This window comes from Nipponia nippon, unplaced genomic scaffold (genome assembly GCF_047370975.1).
Source record: "Nipponia nippon isolate SJK-2023a ecotype South Korea unplaced genomic scaffold, ASM4737097v1 scaffold_14, whole genome shotgun sequence".
Lineage (NCBI taxonomy): Eukaryota > Metazoa > Chordata > Aves > Pelecaniformes > Threskiornithidae > Nipponia > Nipponia nippon.
The window spans coordinates 4,448,697-4,469,901 of record NW_028262330.1 but is presented as its reverse complement, the minus strand read 5'-3'; the positions used below and the strand labels follow the sequence as shown (position 1 = coordinate 4,469,901).

Genomic DNA, 21,205 nt, shown 5'->3' with positions numbered 1-21,205 from the left:
AGAAACAGCCTCCTGCACACAAATCCTTGAGCTGCTTCCTTCTGTTTCTTGCTTCTCCTTCAAACTGCTAGAGAACTTTCCAGCATGTGATTAGTTTCTCATGGAGAACAGCTTGTATCTTAATCTTTTTATTTTTCATTTTTAAACCAACACCCTCTGATTTGCCTCATCAGATCTAGAAACTGTAATGATTCAATAAAGGTGTGGATGCCGGCTCGCTGGGCGCTTGTCCTCTGCAGACAGTGTGCTGCGTGTTCAGTAGCATGCCTTGGCTTACAAACTTTCCCAGCAGGAAGCTTATAAAGAAAGGGTTATTGAGCAAGAAACAAAGATTTAAACTAAAGTCACTCCTGACTGAACAGCTGGCTTTGTTTTTTAATTTGTGCTATCAAGAAGGGATGGGGATAGGGGGGAGGAGGAAGTTTTCTCTCCGTGTAGAGCACATCCATGACCTTCAGGTGCTTAATCACAGCATTTTACTGCTCACTTCTAACACTTCCCCGTTTGTAACCTCTCTGTTCTGAAAAGCAGTGAAGTGCTTTAAAATTGTGATTAATTGTCAATTTAATTGCCACCCCCTCCCCAAAAGAAGCTAACCACAGCCAAAGCAGAGAGAATAAACGACTGGCCTTGGGAATGCTGAATATTGGAGCACAGTGTTGGAGGCAGAGCTGGAGCCCAGGACACAGCACTCCTCCTTGCTTTCTTTCCTGATGAGTGTATATTTTTTGGAGGCAGAATGTGTGTGTCAGGATGGAGGGGAAGGGTGGAAATCTGGGGATGGAATTGTACTTGCCAGCTCTTACCGTGAATTAATTGCATTTGGCTTGCCCAGCAAGTATTCATTGCCTTGAGAGAATACAAACAGAATTTTGCAAGACTGAACTATCCCAGCTCCAGCTGTGATGCTTCCTACCCCAAGCACTCAGCAAAAAGCTGTGCTCTACCCTTCATTTCTTTTTTTGAAAGCAGTAACGATTTTGCACTTGATGGATGCCTGTTGCCACTGTATCCATCCCTGACTTCTCCCTTTCTGTCTGCTGCATGTCTGGTCCTGGCTGGTTAACTCCTTCACCTCCAGATGTGGCTGCATTTCATGCAAGGTCTGCAAGTGGTGTAAAATTCATTAAAAAATGTGGGGAGCTCTTTAACGTGAAAGTTGCTCTGTCAGTGTTGGGTATATCATTAATGTGACATCTCTTATCAAGTGCTACTGCAGTTCTCGCATTCAAACCATTGCCATGAATTCCTGCCATCCAGAAAGGTCAGCGCTTCCCCAGCAAATGTATTCCCACTGCTCAGGGGCCTGAAAGCGGCTGGGCAATGGGTCAAAATCTCCAGGCAGTCTGGGAGCTACTGCCCAAACCAGCTGCCTGCCCTCCTCAGGGTGGGAAGGGGGTCCTGGCTCTTCTGTCCCTTGCAGATGATGACAGTTCAGACAGAAAGAGGAAACCAAGGAAATTATTTATATCTTGCATTAAAGCTACTGCTCCTGGGTGATAACGTTTTTCTTCTCTTTGTGCCCTGTAATACAAGCAGCTTCAGAAGGAAAAACTAAAAATCCCACCAAAAACCCAACAGAGGGTTTTCCATGGTAGAGAAGGGAGAGGAAACTGTTTAGGCTTCAGGCTGATAGAAATCCTTGGTTTATCGAAAGAATGGGAGAAGCTGTTGCTTTCCTTTGGGAGTCCTCTGTACCTGTGAATTGCTTTAGGCTCAAAGCTTCCCCTGCTACTGCACTTGCATTACTGACCCTTGCCTGGCTCGCCTAGGGTAGGGGTTTCATTTCAGTAGCTCTCAGCTGGAAACAGTGTACCTCTGTCCTCCTTAGAGCCGTGTGGTTTTCTGAAAACATAGCTAGAATGGGCATCTTCTCCCAAGGAGCAAGTACTACCTTGCTTCTCTTGTCCCCTCTGTAGGAATGGTGTTAAAGATGCACCTTCTCTGCTCAGAAAGATTTTCCTTCTTTCTTTCTTGGCCTCTCATGTGATGCTGTGAACTCAGCACAACTGCATGCTTGGCTTGTACGGCCTGGTCTTCAAATCCTTAATGCACTGGGCAGTCAAATTCCTATGGGATGCAACATTCGTGCAGTGTTTTGCATGTGGAAGAGTTGGAAGACAATTGAAAGTCAAACCCAATAAGGGGAAAGCGTCTGTGCTCCCAGCTGTGCCACCCATATCTGCTACAGGACAATTTGTTGGCAGCTTCTGTGTCCACGAAGATCCCTTCCATGGCTTCCTCAGAAAAAAACCCAAAAATCCAGGGACCAAACCACAGCTGGGGGCAGAGCTGTTTCTGGCTGCAGCAAACCTAGGCCCAGTGGGCTCCAGGAGCTTGGAGGCTTTGTAGGTGGATGGTGAAGCAGCAGTTTTGTGGTCCTCTCTCATCATCCAAACCAGAGCTATATATAGGTTATACATTCAGCTGGGAGAAATGTCAGCGATACCGAGCCTGGCCCCATCCGTGATTGCTGGTGGGCAGGCAGTGCTGTGCGAGGGGCACGACCAAGGCCATGCTGTGTGTGACTCCTGTCCCCGGTACCTGCAGGAAACCTGTGCTGCTGCCAGCAAAGGGGCTTTAACCTGTGATCTGGATGATTTTTGATGTCTCGATTGGAGGGTAGGTCTGACAGCCTTATGGGGCAGGTACGTCTTCTCCTAGTGTCCATGCTTACATCCAGAGCCTTGAGCCCTCTCCCTTGCCTCCCCTGGCCCCTCCAGAGCCCAGCCTGTTTCTATATAATAAGTAAATCTCCTTTCTTTTGCCTTGAAAGGAAAAGGGCTGAGGGCCTCCTAAAACCAATTGGGTAAATTGTTTATTGTGCAAATTTCAATAAGGGTTTTAAAAAGGAAGTGGTCTGTAAACCCTGATAAACATTGTGTGGTAGATAGCGGTAGGAAAGGGTTGCGGTTCCATCTGAATGTATACACAGACCTGGGTCTCTCATGGGTATGCGAGAACAATGAATTCTATATCGTGCGCTGCGAGGCTGGCTCCTGGGCTGTGGACTGCCATCTCCCAAAGCCGCTGGCACCAGTGGCTGTCAGGGACAGGGTCCCAGGGCGGCAGGACCTGTCTCTGGCCCGGGGCAGCAAGGACGTGAGTTCCTGCTCATTAGGTGATACAGTTAGTGATGCTAATTGCCGTGGCTGGCCCTCCAACAGAGACAACTGCTCCTTAAGAGTGCAAAAAGAGGGTGAGCATTGAATGGGGAATAAATACGGCAAACATCGAGGCCCAGTCTGAGTTGGGTCTTACGTGTGCTTTTGCTGCTCTGTTGCCTGTAGCAGGCTCTCTCTTCACAGAGCTCCGACAGATTGGGAATCTTGGCTTGTAGCTTATAAATCCTGAAGACAATTTGTTTTTTTGCCTGGCCAAGGACTATTTATATAATTATGTGCTTGAAGAATTGGGTTCCAAATAAAGATATGATTTTAGCTATAAATACACATTATCTTTCTTCAAAGCATTAAAAACTCCCACAGAGTAAATTTCGAACTCTATTAGCTTGAGTTAGTGTGTGTTTAGAAACTTAAAAGTCAGTGGAGGAAAGATGGCTCAAGTGAAGTTACAGCAGGAAAAGTTCAATATTAAAATTAAGTATAAAACGAATGTTGCCTACAAAAGATCACTCTTTTTTGTCTTGTTAAGAAGGATCACTGTACTGGGCCTAATGGTTATATTCTAGGACTTGCAAATGTTTATTCCAGCAATTGGCTTTCTAACAAAATTATTTGTTTCCCATTAAAATGTAGGTAATTCCTTGCTGTATCTTAAAAGGAAAAAACCAAACAAACCAACCCCCAAACAAAAAAAAGAAACAGAACTGGAGTTAGCATGGCCAGAGCAGAATCTCATTTGGAAGATGTACGAGAACCTCACAGGATGGTGATTTGTATTGGCTCTGAAGCCCTTTATGTAATAGTTTCACTGTTATATTGAAAACTATACATCATCTCTAGCTCAGCTTTTTTTCCCAGCGTTGCTGAGAAATCCCTGGACACTGCTCAAGTTCTCTGGACAGATGAAGAGAAAATATTTGGTGTGCCAAGATCATACTGGAATAGCTTAAATAGTTAAGTGCTTGCTCCTGTGAACCCATATTAAAGAGCTGCCCCTCACTGTATGTGCAGCTCCACTAATCCTGGTGAAACAGTATGAACAGAAACGACTCCTGCGAGTAAAGCTGTGTGGCTTGGGCACAAGCGTTGCTTTTAGAGAAGGATGAAGGTGTGTCTGATGCAGCTGCGGAGGGTCACGGTGCGGATCACAATGAGGTAATAGGAAGCTCTGTAGTTTCTCTTGGTCCAGATGAGAGAAGTGTTTGTTTAGGAGTGTCCTCCCCAGAGCTGGGTAGCGGCAGAGTCATAACACTTAACTCACATTTCGGAGGTAGAGCTACAATTCTCCTGGGGTAGGGGTGGGAGCAGTGCAATCAAGGCTCCTGCCCTCAGCGTGATAGGAGAGGTGGAGGGGAAATGATTTTCCAAGTCACTCCTAGGAGCTCTGTATTTTCATGTTAAAAAGGCAGGCTTGACGGATCATGCTGCCAAAGTGTTGGCTGGAATAAACTCCTCCGAGCCTGTTTTGCAGAGAGGAGGTACCGGACGGCTGCACTAGCTTCTTTGGGTTATGACTTTTTCTGCTTTACAAATTTGGAGTGTTTTGAGGATGCATTTGTGCATCAAGATGCTCCAGTGGAGCTCCACAAAAGTGGTTACGATCCAAAGATATCCAGCACACCATGGCTCAGCTGCTACGGTGCGCAATACCCAGTTAAATGTGGGTGTGAACAACCTCTTGTTCAAGGAGTTCAGGGGTCAGCTGGAAAAGCTGGGGAGGAGGTTTTGCTATCACTAGTGTACTCACAAAAAACCAGGCCCAATAGACGGAACATTTATTGGGGGCAGAGGATTTATGGCAAAGCAGGGGTTTCCATGTCACCTGCATCCCAGTCCAACAACGCAGCCATGAGGCAGCAGGAGAAAGGAGCAGCGAGGCACTGCCATCTCACGCCCCGCTGCCCGAGCGCTGGCAGGATTACGTCCTAAACCCCGAAGGACGACTGCAAGCCCTGGACAACTGTTTGTTGTGGGGTTGCTAGTGGAGTCTGTGGTACAAGGGAGTTTCTCAGGCATGTTGGTGAGTCATCTGAGACAGGAGCCACACGTTGCCCCCTCGCCCAGCAGCCGATCCTGGATGGTGGCTGCTATTTAAATCGACAGCAGAAGTGTCAATGTATCTGTGACATTTTTTTAAAGATGGCTGAGGAGACCAGGAGCTGACAAATGATTCTTCCACTTCTCCTGGCTAATTTTGGATTAGCTGCATTTACAAACAGGTGCTGACACATCTCCAGGTCCCAAAATTCCTCGGTGTGCCTCTTTTGGGGTTTCCAACACCCAAACCTGTGGAGCAGAGAGCAGTGAGCTCAGGTGTGTCAGTGTTCCATCCTTTGCAGTGTGTGCACACATCAGGCTTGGTTTTAAATGCCTTCTTAGTTGATCTCTTAGAAGGAAGCTAAGCACCTTCCTCCCAGCTGCTCTTTTCTGCCCCTGTTGTTGGTGTGAACTCTGGGTTTTGCTCAGGTGTGGCCTGGTGCTTTATGTAAAGGTGCCCAATACCCTGGCGCTTGACCCAGCAGGGAATTGTGTTGGTCACAGCAGAGCCTGCAATGACAGAAATGACCATGAGCACAGTCTGCGCACCGCTGTGTCGAGCTAGTGGGAAGCTGGATGTGGTGAAGCGGCTTTTTCCACCATGAGGCATGTCCAGGAGGGAATCTTCTCGTACAGACTCACAAGAGTCTGTCGCTCCCCATTGAGCGTTTGCTGCCAGGAGCAAGGGAGCCGGCACCCATCGAGGGGTGGGATGCCCCATCAGACGAGGACTGCTTCAGCTCTGCTCAGGGGTGCTGAGGCTTTGCCCCAGGATGGAGCAGGAGCAGAGCGACACTGCAGGACGTTCAGCTGCTTGTTCAAACTTCCCCTGCAGCCTGCTGCCGAGGTGCGCGTGGAAGATGCCATATCTGCAGCCGTTTCTGAGAGCATGTTTATCTCTGAGGCATTTCCAAAGAAACTACTGTTTTCCCAGCTTTGTGCTGGCACAACTTCTATGGAAAGGGAAAATGAAAAACAAAGAGCTCCTTTTCAGAGTGCAAACCACAACGCTGTCCAATGCTTCTCATGTGGCTCGGGGCTCACAGAGGCAGTCGCTTCTGGTGGTGATCAGGCAGCATTTACTGAACGGCTGCCATTAAACTTGTTTTCCTTTTCCCCACTAACCCTGTGCCAGTGCTTTTGGTCCCAACCTGCTTGAGGGAAGAGGCAATCAGGCCTCTTGGATATCGTTGAACCTCACCTCAAAACACTGAGTGAGAATGAGCATCATCTCAGGGGCAAGCACCCATGGAGCTCTCGTCGTGGGGAGAGGCACGGCCAAAGCGAAGGCAGCTGACTCCATCGGTTCAGAGCAGCATCCTGGAGGACCGCAGTGTGGTGGGACTGTCCTGGAGCCCTGAATGCACACTGGCAGGCGGTTTATGCAGAGGAATAATAAATATATTTGAGTTATCTTTGAAAGTTTACTAAGTTCTCAAGAAGTCCAATAATTTTTCAGCTTTTAGCATGATTCTCATGGACCCTGATTTTTTTTTTTTTTTTTTTTTTTTTTTTTTTAAATCCCTGTAGAGCCACAACATCTGCAACCTTCACAGATTTCTCATCAGGGTAACGGCCTGAATGCCATCTCTCCCACAGGAGCCAGCATCCTCCCCAGGCTCCTGATGCCCCTCTATCTCCCAGCATGTAGCACGAATTCAGTCTCGGAGTTCAGCACAGTGATGTTACCAGTGTAAATGGCAGGAAAAAAATTCTTCACCAGCTTTTCCAAAGAAATGTAATCTGCGCAGTTAGACGCTATTGGGACACTATTAGAAGGCTTATACTTGACAGCATGTGGTATTGAAGTATGTCCATTTATCAGTCTTTGAAAAAGGCTTCCTGCAATGCACACCTCAACCATACATAAGTATTATTGGTGTAAGGCCAAAGGTATGAACTACTTTTAAATCAGCTCTAGCTTCGAGTACAGACCTAAGCAGAAAATGTTAAAGGTGAGGATGTGGATAAGAATTCAGAGTTTTAGGGAAGATACAACGTCTTTGACTAGCTTGTTTTCCATGCTCCTTTACTGGATATTGATTGAAGGAGTCTGAAGAAAAACAGTGCCTTAAATCAACATGGTATCAAGTACCAACACTGTGGAAAACAGAGCTCCTCAGAGCTGCTGCAGGCCTGAGCTGTCCTGGGAACTGTACAAGCCTAAGAAGTCAAAAGCACTGACCTGAATAAGAATGAGACCATTTTGGGCAGCTGAAATTTAATGTGGAGCCTGAATAAAAGGCCTTCCAGTTCACTGGGAGTAAATGTGAATAACTTACTCTTTCTTGGCTGAAATCGTGGTGTTAAGAGCAGGCAGCAGCATTACACAGCATGCTTTTCATTACTGATGTCAATTTTGATACAGTCCCAGTGGGACTATAGAAAACCCTGCCCCATTATGTTTCAAAACAATAGGATCACTGCAAAAGAAAGACACCAAGTGTGAACGTGCCAAGTTAATTCCTCTCCAACTTCAGCTTGAGCAAAAACATTCAGGAACGAACATCCGTGGATCTTGAGGTGGACAGAATGAATATTCAGATCTGTGTGATGTGGCTTTTTATGGCCTTTCATTATGTTTGTACCCTAATTTGACACATCACTTTTCTGCTCTTCTGAAATGCCATTACATGTGCGTGTTGGAGCCCTGCTCTTCTGTGAGCACTGAATACCAACAGCGCTTTAGGAAGGGGTGTTGTGGGCTATGATGCTGATGCATCGGGTCCTGTCTCCAGTAGTGGTTGCTGATATGAAGGTATAAGATTGACTTTTAGTGATGTTTGGAGGAAGATGTGCATTTATAGCATACATCTCCATGGACTGCTTTCTAGGATGGCACAGTTGTTAAGGAAGTGCTGATGTCTTATTGCCCTGACTTCTAATAGCCACCGGGGTGTCACTAACGGAACGGTAGGTTTATGATTAAAAGTCAGACTCCTCTTCCTGTACCCATTTATCACAGAGAAGTTAACAGCGAATACACAGGACACTATTAGAAGGTGTTTAATAACTCTGTTTGTAAACTGTGAGTTGATCCTGAATAGCCAGTTGTTGCCAAGCTGTTGACTTGGGGTGAGCCACCAGCTGCAGTGACCATTGCACTGGTGTGTGTCCCCCCCCCCCCTTTTTTTTTTTTTTGAGTGCCTTGGGACAAGCACTTACGGTTTCTATCAATAAGAGAGTAACCAATGGGAAAGACGTAAAAGCTTTCTGAATAGAAGCCGTCTTCATTTAACTATATCATGAGGGTAATAAATACATCAGAGGGGTAAGCACCAGGGAGGAAGAAGAGCTATTTAAACAGGACAATGTTGGCACAAGAACAAATGAGTGTAGGCTGGCCATAAATATACTTGGGGTGGAATTTGGAAGAAGGTCTCTGGCCATCAGAGAGAATTTCTTTCAGTTAAAGGAGTGTGGGAAAGAAACTGATTCCCCCCCCCCCCCCCAAGATGAGGCTTACTTAGTGTATATGAGCAATTACATGTCACAACTGCTGTCTGCAGTTCTGCAGGTCCCTTCCTGATCTGTGCTCCTGTTTCAAAGGATGAAGGCAGATTTTCATCACCCTACTTCAGTTAATTTTTGTAAAGAAGGACCTCATGCAGCTCCTTGAAAACACAAGCAATTGTAATTCCAGCTTTGGACAAAAGACTTCAGATTTCCAATGACTTTTGGAGTCTACTCAGAACAACTGAGAGCATCAGCCGAAGAGCAATGTGAAGAACAGCTAGCAGAGCTAACTGGCATCATTCTGCACTTTGTTTTTCCAGTGCTAAAACCAGCAAGTCATTGGAAACTGGAATTTGCAAAGAAAACCATGTCAATAGATAATAAACTGCAGGGAGAAGGTAGTAAATCTATCACATATAGACCAAACTATAAACCAAATGATTAAATCCTCAGCTTTATTCAGAGGGCTGTAAGTGTGGTTTACACTCAGAGCTGGTATGCTTCTTTGGAGGCATGTCTGCTCCCATCTGCTCTGTTGCACTGGAATGACCGACCAGGGGACATGCAAGAAACAGCTGTCTCTGCTCACTCTTCCCTGTCTTCTCTACATCCTTGGTGTTTGCAGTAGCTTCTTCCATCAGCATCACCCCAGAGCTCCTTTTCTTCCTAGGAAAAGGACCAAACTCAGCAGGAGTATCCTAGAAGTTCATGACTCAGTATCTCTAGCTCAGGTCTCAAACACATCTTGTGCTTCACAGCCTCCTAGTTCAGACCCAGGGGCAGGTCTGCATCTCCGTGTGAACCAGCTGCCTTCTTCCCTGGCTCTTTGCACCCCACAAATTGCTTCCAGGCCTTGGGCAGACTAGTTGCTAAAGGGGTCCCCCAACGGTCCCTATGAGCCTTACACCGTCAGCCCAGATAACAGTCCCAACATGGCTTGCACTTGATTTTTCTCAAAAAAAATGCCTTTGGACTAAACCTACTCTAGAACAGGCCAGGAATTTGACAAAACTAGCTTTTCATGGGGGGAAAAAGGCTTCCCACTTGCTGAAGCTGAACTTCTGTGCAGGAAAATGCTGTTTCCAACTAAACTTTCACTGGAGTTCTTTGATCTAGGGTGGAATTTCTGGGCAAAATTAAAGTTCATGTGAGGCCAATTCTTTTGTTTTCTTTCCTCAAGATGTTTGGCTCCTTTGAATCCTTTGTTGCATCCTAAAGGCACAACTGTGTGCCTGCTAGATCACCCCTTCAACCTGCTCACAGCTGCTTTTTCCTCTTCTTTGGCTGGCAGTTCTCATTCTTCTAATTGGGATCAGCCTCCCTGTTAGTCCTAAATTATCTCCATTCTCACCACTTCTTCTAATCTCAGTTTTAGGAACTACCTGGTTTAAGACAAGGTAAACAAATGATGTGGAACGGAGGCTTGTAGGAACTGAAAGGTCTGCCTCTGGGCCCTGTTTGTGGACCTTAAGGTAAAATCATTGATTATGGACTTCCACCCAAAAACCCTCTCTGCTCCACCCTAAACAACTGACTTTCAGAAGATTTTTTTTTCTTCCTTCTTACCCCAGTAACATATTTGAAACTGTTTGCAATCGAAATTGGATAGTTTCTCTGCACTTACCTTAGCAGCATAACTAGAATAATGTCACCTGACAATCTGTACTAATAATATCAGAAGTACAGAAACAATTGTAAACAAGAAGGTTTATATTGATTTAAACAGTCTCTGCTACAGAGAACTGAATGTACAAGCCATTAGGAAAGCTGATACATTAGAAGATATTTTGGTATGCCTTTACAATCAGATTTCCTCCCATGATATAACCTGATTTTACTTCAACTCCTGCCTCTTTGTATAATTTCTTGTAATGATAAATTACTCAGCCTTAGAGATGTTTATAGTTCTCAGTTCATTGTGGGTGGAACAGATGCCAGCGCTCACATCTTCCAGTTGTTCTCTGAAGATGCTGTTACTGGCCATGGGGAAACGTTGTCAGGAGGTGGTCTGTGCTAATAAATATTTGTAGGAGCCCCTAAGCAATGGGACATGTAAGCAGAGCCTCTGAGATGGATTTTAATGAATTTTTGTAGCCAGTTTCCCTCTCCCTCTCTCCTTTTTTTCTTTTTTTTTTTTTTTCCCCAAATGTACTGAAGGAATAAACTGAAAAGCACTGTGTATGTTATAAGCCCACAAGGAAATGAGCCAGAAAGTGATAGGGTAAGTCTGAGTTATTAAAGTCGGGTCATACCCTGAAGGAGATTACAGCAAGACGAGCCAACATAAATACACACTATATTTCTGTCATATGTCTTTGTTACCCTGGGTGGCCTGCAGTCAATTAACAGGGCAAGGGGAGAAAAGTAGAATATGTGAGCATTACAGGACCCTAATACAGCTGGTTGGGATCCAGTTCTCATTAACCGACTAATTAATATTCCTTCTCTGGACCAGAGTTTGATATTAGTCTATTAGTGTTTTTCTGAATTTGAGTCCCACAGCTATCAGAACCTGCCCCTTTTCCTCTTTTCTTGTTGAATGTTCCTAATCCCCTAAATAACAAATGGAGTTTTCCAGTCAAACAAGAGTGCCTAGTGATAAGAAAAGTCATGCTACGTTACATGCAAATCTTGCACAGCCATTCTATTTCATGGATTTTCAGACCTTGATCCCTGGATAACCTATAAGGGAAGGCTTACAAAGGTTTTGGAGAAAGATGCAGAATGCTGGAAGACATTAACATATTGGCCACGAGTACAGAGAGTGTTATCTCTTAAGATGTAGAGCCAAATTCTGGTTTTCATTAAACTGGTGCAAATCTGGAAAACACTGCTTGCAGTGCCGTCACTCAAGATTTGCTCTTAGTGTAATAAGAAACAGAGAACTGGTCCAAACATTAAACCATCAGCCCTTGCAGAGTTAAGCTCTGCTGTTAATCTGGGTGTATAGGATCACAGAATCATAGAATAGTTTGGGTTGGAAGGGACCTTTAAAGGTCATCTAGTCCAACCCCCCTGCCGTGAGCAGGGACATCTTCAACCAGATCAGGTTGCTCAGAGCCCCGTCCACCCTGACCTTGAATGTTTCCAGGGATGGGGCCTCTACCACCTCTCTGGGCAACCTGTGCAGTGTTTCACCACTCTCATTGTAAAAAATTTCTTTATACCTAGTCTAAATCTAGCCTCTTTTAGTTTAAACCCATTCCCCCTTGTCCTATTGCAACAGGCTCTGCTAAAAAGTTTGTCCCCATCTTTCTTATAAGCCCCCTTTAAGTACTGAAAGACTGCAACACGGTCTCCCTGGAGCCTTCTCTTCTCCAGGCTGAATAACCCCAGCTCTCTCAGCCTCTCCTCATAGCACAGATGCTCCATCCTTCTGATCATTTTTGTGGTCTCCCCTGGCCCCGCTCCAACAGCTCCATGTCCTTCCCGTGCTGAGGACCCCCGAGCTGGACGCAGGGCTCCAGGGGGGTCTCCCCAGAGCGGAGCAGAGGGGCAGAATCCCCTCCCTCGCCCTGCTGCCCACGCTGCTTTGGATGCAGCCCAGGATACCGTTGGCCTTCTGGGCTGCAAGAGCACATTGTTGGCTCATGTCTGGCTTTTCATCCACCAGTACCCTCAGTCCTTCTCCACAGGGCTGCTCTCAATCCCTTCATCCCCCAGCCTGTATTGATACCGGGGGTTGCCCTGACCGAGGTGCAGGACCCTGTACTTGGTCTTGTTTTACTTGGCTTATAAGTGCTGCGTGGGGAAGGGGTGCTGGAGATACCCATGCGGGACGGTGCTGGGAGCTGCAGTGCGCAGGGCACCCCTTGGATGAGCAGGGATTACACCTGCGATGGGAGGTGAAGGCTTCTTTCATCCTCCATTGGAAACCCCTACGTGTTGGCACCACGGTTTCCTGCTTGAATCCTGGCAGACCTGGGAAGGGCTGTTTTAATGAGCTCAGTAAAGGCACTATACAAGTTTTGGGCCACAACAAGACTCATGCACAAGGTGCAGCACTGTCCCTCTTCCTCATCCTCCCAGGGACATTGCGCCGGTGCCTGCCAGCGCTGCATGGCTGGCTGCTGGCAGGAGCAGGAGCAGGGCAGGGCAAGGGGAGGCTCTGCACTCGCCCTGCTCCATCCTAGGGCTGTAAAAATAAACAAACACATGGGGTGTGGGGGGGGAACCTCCAAAAACATCGCTCAGTTGTTTTGTTTGCCTATCACAAATCTAAACACAATATTTTCTCATTCTTGGTCCTGTATCAATTTCTGACAGTACAATTGGAGGCCAGCGCCCGGAGCATATTGTCTTGAGGAGCTTACCAAGGAAATCGAGAGTTTGGTCAGCAATTGTAAATATCCTCCCGTAATTGAGTTTGTTTGTTCTGCAGCAGGCTCCGGCGTCAGGGACTGTGGGACAACCTGGCACCAAGTTACTGGTGGGAAAGATCCGCTGCTCAGATAAGGATGGGAATAAACTCCACCCACAGAAATGCCAGAGAAAAACCCCTCATTTATCCATTAATTACTTTAAGGGGTGGTGAGTGAGAGTACAACAATGGGGTATTGTCAATAATATGCCTCATTGGCAGGAAAAGGGCTTTCCCCTTGTTCTGAGGCTTTAATGCACTTGTTCTTGGAATTATTAAATGTTTGCAAATCCTACACTGGCTCAGGGATGCAAAATGAAAGACGAGTACCCAGCAGAGAAACAGCATGTCGGAACAGCCGTTTCCTGCTTGGGATGAAGCGAAACGCTCCTCTCGCTGTGAAATACGCCCAGCGCTGCAGGCTGGGAGTCCACTTGTGATGGAGCTTGTCTCTAGGGATTTTTTAGGGATTTTTACATTTCTTTTTGTGACCTGCTTCTTGTTTGTAATTCATGGTGTAGGTGGTATCCTGGGTTCTCAGCAAGTACAAAGAAATCTGTTTGCGGGAGAATGGTTTACGAAACCCAGCCATTTTCTAAAAGACCGCACATGAAGATTAGCAGAAACTGGGTTTCAGACAGCAAGGGCTGTGGGGAGAGCGGGCCTGGCTGCTCTGCATCGGGGTGGCAAGGGAGTGAAGGAGCAGGCGGGGAGCTCGACCCTGCGGGTGCCTGAGGCACAGCAACTGCTGGGGCTCAAATGAGAATGAGCGCTAAAAAAAATTGCTCGAACCTCTTTTAAGACTTTTGAGAGAGATGGCCCTAGGTCACGGGGCTTTCACTCCTGATCTGTGCTCCCACACTGACGTTTACCAGCGGAGGCTGGTAAACTGAGGCATGGCTCATCGTTGAGCCCTCTAGAAAGATGACGAAGATCCCAAAGGATCAAAATTCTCAGCAATGGCGAGGTCTTTGGATATAAGTGATATTCAGCCAGTTAGGGCTCTATTGCCAACCCTTGTCCCCGGGCATTCCCTGCAGCAGTCAGCCTGCCTGCGGTGCGGTGCTGGGAGCAGCAGCCGGGCAGCATGTCCCCAGGGCTCTGCCTGCACCACCGGCGCCCAGCAGCACCTTCTGCTTGTGCTAACAGCATGGGATTGCTTTGCCCGTGGGAGAAAAGGAGCTATTTTCTGTGTTCTTTGTCTTCATGTGCTTGTGAAAGATGTGAGTGCTGCCGGAAAGGGCATGCTGGAGGCCACCGCCAGCCAGAAGGGAGCCACCTGGCCCTGTGCACAGTGGACCCACAGTAGCATGCTCCTCCATTAAGGGTTTTCTTCCCAAAGCCCAGTATAAACAGTCTCCACTCTGATTAATACATTAATAAATCAAATACAGTTTAAGTGGACTTACTAGGGAGGAACTAGATATGATACACACACAAGAAATATCCCTAGGACTCTCGAGATCCATTGCTGCGTGCTGCTAGTGCCATGCCATCGTCTTGGACTCGTCTGCTCACTCAAGGCCGCTCAGAGTGCACGTACTCCCACTGGCAGGATTTCAGGGCTTTGCTTTAAGTCTGAAATGGCTTTTAAAGAGACTTTCTCTGTTTCGCTCTGTCAAGCAAATGAAAACCTTTTCAATGCTCCAGAAGCGGCCCATTGCAGGCGGTGGGTATCAGGCTACAACTCAGCGGCAAGTCACACTGTTTCCACAAGGGAAAAAAAAAAGGGCTCAAGAGATGTTTACCTACTGGGAACTTAATTTCAATATATGTTCCCTTGCTAATGAGTCAGAGGTTCAAGTCTGTTCCATATTACACAGCATGAATTTAGAAAGCACACCAGATCCTGCTCTCCAATAAATTGGGTTATGCTGTGAAAGTCAGTGGAGTTGTTCCAAATTTGCATTGACATAATTGAGAGCAGAACAGGGCCCAGCAGCGCGGCTGACAGCAGTTGAGTCGGTGCAACTTAACGTGACCGAACCAGAGAGACTGTGAACAACTGGCTCTTTGCTGTTTTATGACCAACCTGGACCACTGTAAATGTTGCTTCTCCACGTGGTGCATGAGGTGATTAGAAGGTGCTTTGGTTCTGCAGTTTCTTTAAAGCCCTTGTGAAAGGCTTCGGTGTGATGTTATGTACGTCTGCATATGCCTTCATCACAAAACACTGATGGGTACCTATGGAAGTGGAGTTGCAGCAAGGCCTCTGTAACCACTGCCATGGGTAAGACTGGCTGGTGGGTTTGTCGTGCCATCGAGCACTGGGAGCAGAGCGACCTGTCTCAGCTCAGCGTGCAAATGTACGGACACCTGAGCTCTTGAAACCTGCAGCATGTGAAGGGTGGGCAGAGGTGCAGGACCAGAGCCCCGCTCCGCTCCCTTTAACGTTGGTGGGAATCGCTCACAAACAGCAGGAAATAAATTATGCTGTAGATCCGATATCGCCGTGCTGACTGCTATGCAGATAGCAGATATCCAGGGTTTGTGGGGAGGAGAGATTGGGCACGTTGTATATCTTTTAAAATGCCTATGGTTTGAAAGGCAGGGCTCTATTGTTTTTATGTTGTGCAGAGGCTGTTCCCTGGAGGATATCCTGTCTGAGACGACCCTGTGCCAGTCTGCTCCATGGCTGTGGAGGGGCTGGACGGCCAGCGTGAAAAGAATTAAATAATGCCTTGTAAAAGCAGTGATTTATCTGCAGGGGTGAAGCGGGTGAGGAAAGCCTGAGATTTTGCCACTCTTGTTGGGTTTTTAGTGGTGTGCCCACAGTCCTGCTCCTTGGGGCATCCCTACAGGCTGCTGGGCACTCACGGTGCCCGTGTAGGTGTGCAAGGATGTTTCAATATCAGTATTTATTTGCACTGTCTCCTGTGGGGAACACGGCCACAAAGGGAAGCACCCAGCCGCAGCAGCGTGAGTGAGCCCCAGGCGGGGGTCTCCGTCTGTGGTGGTGCCATTTGGCAAATGCTCTGGGAAAAGCCGTTCATTCCAATGCCCTGCTCGAGGACTTGTGTAATATCCCAGCTCTGACTTATTGATTCTGCCCTGCTGGGTATGAAAAAGAAAATACATCATTTAAACTAAATAGCACACTGAGTTATTCTGTATATGGAATTCACCAAAGACAGGACAGTTTTGTTCCTGCTGACTTCTTCCAGGAGTGGTGTAAAGGACATGCTCTGCCATGAGCCAGCGTGGTCCTCGGACGGACAGATCCAGGAAGAGCTGCCTTCAGAGAGAGCGGCTGGTGAGGCTCCGGGCAGTTTGGGCTCCTTGCCCATCCTGTAACTCATCCCTTCGATGCCGGTGCTGCCAGTTGCACCAGCAGAGCTGTGCACACAGAGATGCAGGGTGTTCCCAGTTTGGAGGGCATGGTCGGGAGGTTGGGATGGGACAGGAACAGGCCCGGGGTGGGTGGCAGCAGCCAGTCTGTTCCCATCGGCTCTCTGTAAACACAGGCAAAAGGTTCTCATGCATCTTTTTCCAGTGAAAAGTACAGATTTGGTGACATCAGGATGTTTTCTGAGCCTATGTTGTGTTTGCTGAAACTTTTGTTTACATTTTTAGGTTCTTCCTCTAAAAATAACTTCAATGTCCTCTTCTACCATTCTCAGAACTAAGGTGGTGCCCCATTTCAGGACAGGGTGGTGGACATAGCTTCACCATTTCCTCCAATTGAGTAATTAAAAAAAAAAAAAGAAAAAATTTAAACCCCAAAAATTTGAAATAAAAACCTTGGATTTGTTGAGCTATTTTTTCAGTCAATCCAAAATAAAATTTCAGTCTTGCTGCCTCCTCACAAGTGCAGATGCTGAAGCCAGGACAGAGCTGACCACTGCCGTTGGTCTCCAGCAATGCCTCCAGGAGGGCGGAGGTGAGGGATGAGCCCTTGCATTTAAGCCCCATTTTGCAAGGGAGGCCACTGGGACATGGCGGCATCCATTGCTCCATCCCGGCCAGTGGCCACGGAGCTGCAGTCCGCAGCGATTTAGCTTGGCCCCAAGGGCGGCAGTTTATCTGGCCTTTCCCTCGCTTTCCCAGTCAAGTCAGTCGTCGTTAAACTCTCCTGACCTTAGCTTGCTCTGTTAGCTGGATGCTGGTTCCTGAGCAATGCCAGGGCAATTGGAGAGGATTTGTTGTATTAACAGTTATAAATCACAGCCCCAAACTGAACCACCTCACCAGCACTTTCCTCGTGGCTCTTTTGCTCTCCCATCCAGAAAAACAGATGGTCGCCGTCCTCCCCTGCATCTGCAGAAATGCATCACAAATTACACGGGGTGTGTGTTCGTGTGTGTGTATGTGCGCGTGTAAAATTCAGGCTTGCTCAGCTTTCAAAGTTTACAAGAATCGGCAAGAATTCAGATTACACTTTCTGCGGAAGGGGAAAAAAATCCATTACTTGCTGCTGTTTGGCAAATGTGAGAGGGGAAGGGGCACATGGGCCAGCGCTGTGATCCTCCCCTTGGGCTGCACCAGTGAGAATATTGCTTCCACAGAAGTTTTAAAAGAAATAACTTGTTTCAGCACTTCATTTGGCTACAAGTTCCTTTGGAATTGGCTCGAGTCTGGCTTTTAATGAGCTGAGAAGACTTGAGGTCTTCTGCACCCAGGCTTGATATTCACCAGAAATTCAGCTCTTTTTTGCTATAGACTTCCGCGAGCAAACTAGAGACGTGAGCAAGGCAAGATTTTAAATTCCCCATTGGGGAGTTTGTCCCTGATGGTGCAGAGCTGCAGGTCCCACAGGACACCGTCCTGGGGATGGGGATGGGCCACTGCTGTGTGCTGTGGTCTGAAGAGCGACGAGACGTCTGGGGCTCATCTCCTTCCACCCGGCATGGACACGATCTCAGAGGTCCTTAATTTTGGCGGGTGGATTATGATGAGGTTGCCGCAAATGTCGACTCATCTGGCAGCTGGACGCAGCCCGTGAGTCACCGCGAATCACATCCGTTTCATCTCGGGGTGCATCACTGCTCTTGAAGTCTTTGATGTGAGCTCTATGTCTGATTCCTTGGAAACAGCTTCCCTTAATTAAATCAAAGGAAAAGCATCACTGGAGTTCAGAGCCTCAATTAGCAGGAAAAGCAATCTCCAAACATAAGCATTTATGGCGCTGCCGGCAGGACACGCTGAGCTCTGCTTCATGCAGCCAGAAGTTTCCAAATGGCACTGAGTGTTGCAAACGACACAACATAGCTGATCACAAAAAATTGCCTCGATATAGCTCAGAGACGACCAGAGGGAAGCAGCCAAGCTCAGCTTTTCCTCACGCAGCAGCTCCGCAGGACAGGGCTGCCAGAGGCTATGGAGGTGTGATGGGGAGGGTACCTTGGTACCTGTGGTCTGCTTCAGAGGCCATCAAAAGCATTCATCAAAATCCCAGTGCTTTCAATTGACTTTTGTAAAGATTGCAGGCAAGTTAGTACACTAATTGACTAATTCAGCAAAGCACTTAAGCACATACTTGAAGCCAGACAGCTTTTTAAGTGCCTTTATGAGTGGGAGCCAAGACAACCAGGGAACACAGCAGATCATTCTTCCACGGCCTAAAATCAACAGTGACTTCGGCACATCCAATACAACGGCCATCTTCAAATCCCGTTTCTTCCTTCCCCTCCTGCGTGAGCCAGGGAGCTCAGTTCAGAGCTGCCAACCTCACTGCAGTTGTCACCTCCACGCTGGAGCTGGCGGCACCTGGCCCCAAAGTGCCACTGTCACTACTCATCGTCCCGAAATCCATGCTTTAACCCTAATAGCAACCCTACTTTTATCCATGCTATTGACCCACTCTTTCTTTTTTCCCCAAGTCTTTCTGATTGCTTGAGGCTGCAGGTTTTTGGCAGGTTTTTCGGATGAGCCACGGGCAGCATTGCCACTTGGGTTGGACCAGGGACTGCACATCTTCCATGGAAGCCCAGTTAGACCTTGGTGCTGCATGGGGCATCCGATACTGCAACCCTGCAAGAAAGGCCACATTATTCTTTGGGGCTCCTACTCTTTGAGTTTTGATAACCCTGTTCACTGTTTTCTTCCACATTTTTCTTAGTTTATTGCTCTGGTTCAGCCCCAGCTGGAGTGGGAGAGCTGGGGACAAGCACCGGGGCTGCCAAGTGTCTCCTCTGAGTGTGCATGTATTCATGAATACAAGAAAGAGGGAGTTACACATCTCAACTCAACAAGATGATAAACACGTTTTTCCTCTTGGATATTTTATTATCAATGATTAATTTTATTAATAAGTGCCTGCACTTTTTCCTCTCAGGCGGAGCGTTCTTGACTTGGTGATTTTTGTTGTGGGTGGTGGTTTATTTTGCACAACAGCTGCTAGGAGGCAGCAAAGGCTGTAAACCCAGCCATAAATCCAGACTGTCAGTCCTCTGTGCCCAGTTGTGAAAACAGAAAAAAAAAAATTATTATGCTGTCTGCTTCGTTGGCTCCGCTTTCCTTCACTTGAGGCAATTTCCTTTTGCAGTTGAGGTAAGCCATCCAGGGAGACGGTTGCTGCAAGAGGAGCTCTGCATTAACTGGAATCAGCGCATCTCTGATCTTGACACTTTTGGTATTACAGGTTATTGCTTTTAGTGTTTTTTTCATCGGGGGAAAAAGTACATAAACTAGGAAAAGCTAACTGGGCTCCAAACAACGCACACCAGGTGATACTGGAATTATCTTCTCCAATCCACTGTGTCAGACCATGCCACAGCTGACATTTTAAAGAAGAGCACCTCAGGGACAGAGTCTTTCCCTCGATGAGTGATTTTCCTCAGAAAGGGAAGCCGGAATTCCCTTTTCGCTTCTTGTCCTTGGGGTAAAAATCCTTACAGAGCGAGCACCCACGAGATGCATCAGTCCTTTAATCCTCACTGGGGCGAAGGGCTGGTGGAAAAGCCGTGCGTAGGAAGTCAGGAGGTGGGAAAGCCTGGCCAGCCCGGGGTCCGGACATCTTTCCCTGCGGCCCTGTCCCTCGGGGATGGGCTGGGATCAGGAGCTGAAAGTGGAATTTTAAGAAGTGACTCTAAAGAAGCTGCACACCCCATATTAGCTTTGGTGCGTGATCTGGCGAACGCAGACAGAGTCTTTTATCACTCCTGTGACAACAAATGAGCAAATAAAAAAACCCACAATACAAAGAAAAGTGTTTGGTGAGCAAGAGAAATGGAACAATTTATTGCCAGTAAGTAAAGGAAAATAAAACCAAATGGGCTTAAGGGAGACCAGAAAAACAACCCTCTGCATTCTTCTTAGCAGAGAGGCAGACACATTGTAGGGGACTGTGGCATGTGATTCCTCCCAGAGCTGGTGTGGGTTGTGTGGCTGTCTCCTGGCTGGCTGCAAAAATCACTTCCAATATGTATGTCTGTGGGGATGTGTAAATTATGGCAGGGAAGACAGCCCAGTCGAGTTCGCAGCCCTGATCCAAATGAAGATGTTATTATTTCCTACTCTGCTTGAATCCCTCTCGTTGCCACTGGTAAAATATTCTTAACTGTTGATGCTCAGGTTGTATTAACTGTGAATCTGGGAACTCAGGGGAGCCCCTCTGCCCACCTTGGGGCCAAGAGGGGCCCTACCCGCTGTTTTTATCGGATTGCAATTACATTAACATCTTGATGGTTGGATTTAGGATTTCCTGCTAATAAAAGTGTGGTGGTGTTAATGGGCCGGTGATCAGGAGACGGGATTAAGGGGGCATTGCCACAGCGGCTGTGCAGGTCTGGGACACTGTGCACACCCCACAGCAAGCCCTGAGCGCCTCGGCTGCAAACCTGCAGGCAGAACATCTGCTTTCTGCAGTGTGGTTTGAGTTACTGTATAATTCCCATTTCTTTTTGAAACTTTTGGGAAGAAAACCCCAGGCTGGTGGTGCTGTGGGGCATTCGCTGCTGATGTGGGCAGTGCTGCCGTGGCATCGCTGTGGTGGTGCGCAGCCTTTGCCCAACCCCTCACCCACGGCTCCCAGGGTGCTGCTGCATCTCCCCTGGGATGCAGAAACCGGCCCATGGCCAGAGCTTGTCTTTCCGCATCGATGCACACCGCCTGCACCCAGCCGAGTGGTCCCGTCCCCGCGTTTTGCCCTGTGGCACACGGGCAGGGGAGGGCTCATCCTTCACGAGCACCTCTTCATCCTCTGGCCACAGCAGGCAGGAGGGAGATTTCCTTTGCAATTAGATGGGGCTGAGAGGCAGCTGTGACTTTCAAGACGCAATCAACACTT

At 47.5% G+C, this 21,205-nt stretch overlaps 1 protein-coding gene across 2 annotated transcripts in view; it reads left to right on the top strand.

The window, feature by feature from the left end:
- TMEM100 (transmembrane protein 100) overlaps positions 1–21,205 on the top strand; it is a 64,202-nt gene that overhangs the window by 26,013 nt on the left and 16,984 nt on the right. The window contains exon 4 of one of the 2 annotated variants that reach the window (XR_015703127.1): positions 3,759–7,420. The exons of the other annotated variant lie outside the window; for it this stretch is intronic. The gene's annotated coding sequence lies outside the window, so the exon portion shown is untranslated. Of the gene's footprint in view, positions 1–3,758; positions 7,421–21,205 lie in introns of those variants that run through there. 2 annotated transcript variants of the gene reach the window in all.